This window comes from Chanos chanos, chromosome 9 (genome assembly GCF_902362185.1).
Source record: "Chanos chanos chromosome 9, fChaCha1.1, whole genome shotgun sequence".
In the NCBI taxonomy this organism is placed as follows: Eukaryota; Metazoa; Chordata; class Actinopteri; order Gonorynchiformes; family Chanidae; genus Chanos; species Chanos chanos.
In genome coordinates, this window is record NC_044503.1 from 42,529,926 (window position 1) to 42,536,977 (window position 7,052).

A 7,052-nucleotide genomic window follows, 5' to 3' on the forward strand; every position below is an offset into this window, starting at 1 on the left:
AGTCAGATATTACTGTCCATCAGTGATAATTATACTACAGTCAGATATTACTGTCCATCAATGATAATTATACCACATTCAGACTTTACTGTCCATCAGTGATAATTATACCACAGTCAGACATTACTGTCCATCAATGATAATTATACCACGGTCAGACATTACTGTCCATCAGTGATAATTATACCACAGTCAGATATTACTGTCCATCAGTGATAATTATACCACAGTCAGATATTACTGTCCATCAGTGATAATTATACCACAGTCAGATATTACTGTCCATCAGTGATAATTACATCACAGTCAGATATTACTGTCCATCAGTGATAATTACATCACAGTCAGACATTACTGTCCACCATCAGTGATAATTATACCACAGTCAGACATTACTGTCCATCAGTGATAATTATACCACAGTCAGATATTACTGTCCATCAGTGATAATTACACCACAGTCAGATATTACTGTCCATCAGTGATAATTATACCACAGTCAGATATTACTGTCCATCAGTGATAATTATACCACAGTCAGATATTACTGTCCATCAGTGATAATTATACCACAGTCAGATATTACTGTCCATCAGTGATAATTACACCACAGTCAGATATTACTGTCCATCAGTGATAATTACACTACAGTCAGATATTACTGTCCATCAGTGATAATTACACCACAGTCAGATATTACTGTCCATCAGTGATAATTACACTACAGTCAGATATTACTGTCCATCAGTGATAATTACACCACAGTCAGACATTACTGTCCATCAGTCATAATTATACCACAGTCAGACATTACTGTCCATCAGTGATAATTATACCACAGTCAGTTATTACTGTCCATCAGTGATAATTACACCACAGTCAGATATTACTGTCCATCAGTGATAATTACACCACAGTCAGATATTACTGTCCATCAGTGATAATTATACCACAGTCAGATATTACTGTCCATCAGTCATAATTACATCACAGTCAGATATTACTGTCCATCAGTGATAATTACACCACAGTCAGACATTACTGTCCATCAGTGATAATTACACCACAGTCAGATATTACTGTCCATCAGTGATAATTATACCACAGTCAGTTATTACTGTCCATCAGTGATAATTACACCACAGTCAGATATTACTGTCCATCAGTGATAATTACACCACAGTCAGATATTACTGTCCATCAGTGATAATTATACCACAGTCAGACATTACTGTACATGTGTGATAATTACACCACATGATTCATTTATCAGACATCTACATCAGCAATCAGTAATAATATTCTGATCGTGTTTTTCCCTGATGTCGACAGTAAGACAATGACAGAGTGTTTGAACTTAATGAATTAAACTTATTCTGTATTTATAATAATATCCTGAGATTATGAGTGAGACAGTGACAGCACCTGTGTTTTACTGTGTTCATACTAAAAATGAAATGTTTAAGAAATCTGTCCCAAAGATCAAAACTTAAATTGTGTGTTTTATTTGGTAAATTGTTATGGGGTTTTAAAGTAAAACAGTTAAAGTTCTTTTTTTGCAATGAAATATTTTTGTTAAATGTCCTAATAATGAAGCATTGAGAGACCCTGATATTGTAATGTGTGAAACATAAAATCCTTTTTCTCCCTGTTGGTTAACTGGGCCTGACTTTTTGTATGAAATCTAGACTTTTACAGTAGTTCTAATCAGTAATCTGACTCACTATGAACTCATCTTTAATTTGAGATTATATGAATCCATATCTGATAAACCATTTAGAAAGTACAGCACATCATCCTCCTGAGGATTAAGTCAGGCGGTGTTGTCCTGTTTTGTTTGCTTTAAACCTGTGGGCATGTGAAGCCCTTTGAGACTGTAAACAGTGATATTGGGCTTTAAATAAACTAAGAACCTGAACTTGAACTCTACACAGTGGCCCTGCTTTAGGTCACTTTGACTACACATCTGTGTCGTATCAGGCAGGTGAGTGTGTCTGTGTGCATTAGAGACTTCTGACTTGGTGAATGAGGTCGAACTGAGACTTTAGGTTTAACCGTTTTATCTGAAACATGTCAGAACACATTTAACACCACGCGGCAGGTAAAAAGTCAACAGAAAAGACACCGCCCACTCATGACATCACAAAAGACGAACTCATTCTTACACCTCCCCTACATACGTTTATCAAACTAGATACAGCCCTCGTATTTGGGCGTCACAAACAAGAGAATTCTGTGGAAATATGTTACAGTAACAATTGTCTGTCTCCATTTCTGTGAGCGTACTTAAACGCATAGCTGCGTGCCACTTGCTACCGTAACTTGCTCGTAAATGCCAGAATCCGTGCATTTCGGACAAACGGACAAAGAAGCGTGCATCGAAGATCTATTTCGCCCTAAAAAGACCCCATTTTTGAGCGACATTATAAGATTAATAGTTTTGTGTATTGTTTAATTATGATTATCGACACAGTCACATACAGAAACTTGAATCCCTGACTAACTTCCTCGTTTTCTACAGTCATAGAAAAAGGGCACAGCACGCGGCTAGGAGAGTCCTAACAATGTGTATGAGGTGACGTCCACGCTACAAAGCGCCAGTTTACGTCTCTGCTTCCTCTTTGTAATAGCAGACAAACGCAGCAAGTACAGTGTAGGGACTATAACTGTACGTTCACACTGAGCGCGGCGAGAGCGTTAAAAGACGCTGAAACCTCCCTGCCAACAACGCTGTTGAACACTGTGGACGCTCTGACGTTGATGAAATAGGCGGGTACAAGTTCCTTCGGAAAGCTTGGTTATGCAAATGTTTTTTAAAGGGGCCACAAAGCAAACAAACAGGTCGAGCGGTATGTTTGTGCTGACTGACCACCAGCAGGCTATAAGTTAACCTTATGAGATATTTCAATTGTGAAGGTCAGAAATCGATCGATGACAGAAATAAATTAACAATGCTAATTACATATTTCGTAACAAAATAAACTAACGAAAAACACGACTTAAAAGCTTTTTTGTTGTGTGTCTTTTGTGTTAATGCTAGGCTAGGTCAAATTCCAGCATGGAGTTTATAGGACACGTTTACTAGCCTGGGTCTTTAATTAACACTAACGTTTCTGCATAACCTAAATTACAGTACAACATAGGGAAACCCGCCACAGATATGATCAGTTTCTCCTCCATTTTGCTTAGGACCAAAAGTTTTGTGGGAACAATAGTTTATACTGTTGTGTTCTCTAAAATTCTCTAGAGCGGAGCACTTCCAAATTCCTATTGGTTGCCGCGTCATATCTCATTACCATAAAGTTAACCGAACTTCAACTGTGTTTTGACGCCCAAACCACCCTCGCCGTGACGCCCTTTGCCGCGACGCTCTTCGCCGCTTAAAGACGCTGGCTCTCATAGAGAATGAATGACTTCCGGTCACTTTGACGCTCTCGCCGCTCTCAGTGTGCACGTACAGTGAGAACGGAGAATGACACAGGCAGCGTTTAGTCGTTCTGGTGTTGTTCTGAAAGAAACAATTAATCTCATTAATGCCATACAACACAGAGTAGGTCTACTTATCCACCCAAAGGCAACCGTGGTGCGATCTTGAGTAGATGGCCTGATCTGTATATCCCCCTGATTTGTATATGATTTGTACATTTCAAAGTGCTTTGATACAGTTTTAATAAATATTTAAGTGCCAGTCAGTTTTTTGCATCAGCATTTTCTGTCGTGGGGGTACACATGGCTTATTTTCAACTCTGTTAAACATATTTGACTGCTGTTCATCAACACTGTGTCAGTAGGTCCATATTTAACTATCAGCAGACTGCTGTAAATCTGAGACATTACTGTGTTTTGATTAAAAGTTATTAGAAGAAAAAAACTGTTTTGAAGATGTACATAAAAACTGAAAATATAACTTATTTCACCCAGGTCAAGGAAGAATATTGTGCTATAAAATCTGTAAAATTTCCAGCACAGAAGTGAAAGGGTATTAAACTGCATCCAAAATGATGAACATGAGAAAACTGCATTGGACAGAAGAGAAATCCACAGTCATCTGTAAGAAATCTGAATCTCACACAGGAGTAAACTCTTCACCATGTGAGAAATCAGAAACATGTGACCAGATCTCTTATGGACTGCATTCAGTCAGAGCCCTGTGTTAAATCTATTACTGTGTTTAACAGTGATGGAGCCCTGTGTTAAATCTATGACTGTGTTTAACTGTGACATTGTCCTGCATTAAATCTTTGACTGTGTCTAGCTGTGTTTTCTGTCCCTCCCAGTTCTACATGGATCCTGATAAACCTGTCTGTTCAGAAGTTGTTTGTTTCTGACTTTGAGTGGAGGAGTGTTTTCACTCCTGATGACAGGTAGGACAGTGTGAAAGGAAAATGAAAGTAGAGAACATTTAGACTAAAGAGAAACAAGTCTAAAGTGAAGATTGTATCTAAGATTTTATTTGAGCTGCGTATGTTCTAATTGAGTAACCTGGTACATCAGCCAATTCCAGCATCACCAGTTTGGCCATTTGCCCACTGTGACAACAACACATGATCAGATAAAACATTCTGTCTGACTGATTTATCTGACTGACTGGTTTAAGTAACTGATCAGACGTTCATCTTCAAACGAGAACGTCTACGACCTGATCATATTAAACCGGTTAAACATATGATAAACATATTAATCAGTTCACACACTCTCTGTTTTCCTCCTCTCCTGTCGTCCATCTGACAACACACAGACTAGTCTGAGTGACATTTCTCCATATTTACTGTAATTATAGAGAATAAGTTGCACAAGTGCTACAGTAGGGTTCTGCCAGCACCTTGATCCAATGGACAGAGTGACATCTAGTGGCCAATCTTTTTATCTAAACACTGAACACATGTTGATAAGTAATTCTGTTTATTTATTTAGTCATTTATTTATTTATTTATTCATATTCATGCTACATCCTGTGTATTTACAGAGGCTGAATATCCAGTTGTAATCAGATAGAGTAGAATAATACAGTGAAAACCTTTATAACTCTCTCAGCTATTTTCTGTGTGTGTGTGTGTGTGAGAGAGAGAGAGTATATACACTACTGTATACTGTATTTATTCTATAATTGAATGTTCACTCATACTCCTCTGTTCCTACAAATGAGGCTGATTCTCTAAATCCCCTGGTCTGTTCTTTATTCAGAACAAACTACTGAGTGAATATTAAACTCATTAAACTGAGGGCTGAGGTTTTGAGTATTGATTCAGTGAATGTGTCTGTATGACTGAATGTGAACTTACATATTCACAATATCAGCAAAACATTTTCATTCCTCTGCGAAAAACCACACATGATCTGTACTGACTCTGTCTGACAGACAGGTTAATACACATCTGTGTGTCTGTTTGTTTTGGTTACTGTCTTCCCTCTCTCTCATTGGCTGCCTGAGGAAACTGTAAGTAGACAGTGATTGGTTTGAGGCTGTGCCAGTCAGAGGTGCAAGTGGATAAAAGGAGGAGAGAACAGTGTTTGCAACTGTTCACTAACAATCAAGACATTTTCAAATGGAGACCAGATTCAGTCTGTTCTTTGGATTAGACTCATGCAGTGGAAAACAATATAGAGGGCCATACAATGTCGGGCCACAAGGGGGCGCTAACTAGCTATAATCCTTTTCTTCTCCTGTTTTTATGACCTTTGTTCTGTTCTAAGAGGGTTTGCTTTGTTTGTTGCTTGTCTGTTTCAGTAGGAAACTACACTTAAGTTTGTCCTAACAGTAAACCATTTCAGTTGATGCCTAAATAAAAGTTTTTGATGCCAAATCCTTCATAAAGGCCACAGCGTGTGTCTGTAGAGTGATGGTGATGCTGTTACATATGCTGATATGGTGTCCATCATATTTCTCCTCATATAATGACATGTTACACATATAATGACATAATGGAAACACAAGAAAACACAAGACAAGTGTGTATATTTTACACTCTACGGTGTCTGTATGAGGACAAACATTTGTCACTGAGACGTAATGTGTGGGAGAGACTCTTCTGATATGTGTGACATTGAGACATGTATGTTGTTGTGGGAGAGACTCCCAGGTCTGGGCCAGATATGACCGAGACCCTTCTCCACACTAAATGCTGAACTTCTTATGCTGAGTTTAAAATGAATGCTAAGTTTCAAAAAGCAGTCAAAATCTTCAGGAGTCCAATGCAGTGTAAGTTTATTGCATTCAGTAGTGAACAAAATACAACAAACTGAGTCAGGTCCCAGGGAGTGACTGAATCTAATACAGAAAATCATGCACTTATATCTAAAATTTTACCTGCATGCTAAACCTATGTATCCAATAAGCGCATAACACGGTTGTATGGTAACACCCCTTACATCATCCGCTTTTGCATGGTCCAACCCATTCGCTTCCAGAATTTTCCCTGGATTTTCCCAGAATTCATTATTCCATACATCACTATTTCTGCAGTTTCCTTTTTTGTTTAAATAAAAAAATAATATTCAACAGTGTCCTCATTTTACCTTGAATGCTCAACCATATCCCCAATCTCACCTCAGATACTTTACCCTTAATGCAGGTGTTTGTTATCAAGCGATGGGCTAGTCCATCCAAGCAACTACATCCTGGCCATTACTTATACTTCCCTGTCACTATAACCTAGATTTTACTCTTTCACTCTTTTCATATGTTTTGCTGATTTTGCATTTTCCCTTTTTGGTATACCGAGGCCCTCTTCCGTTGGCTTCAACTTACAGAGGCCTTCTTCCATTTCAGAGGCCTTCTTCCATTTCTCCAACAGACCAAGTACAGAACCTTGTTGGACAACAGTCTGGAAAGGGCGGGGGGAGGAGACCGATTCCCTCCAAGAAACCTAGTAAGAACGGTCAGCCAGCTAGGACTCGAACCATGCGAACCATTCCCTTTTTTGGTATACCGTTGACTTCAACATTCAGAGCCCTTCTTCCATTTCTCCAACAAAAGTATTGTGACCTGCTGTTGTTTAGGACAGTATCACTCTGTGGTTTAGTGTGTCAGTGCTGACTGATTTAATCACAGC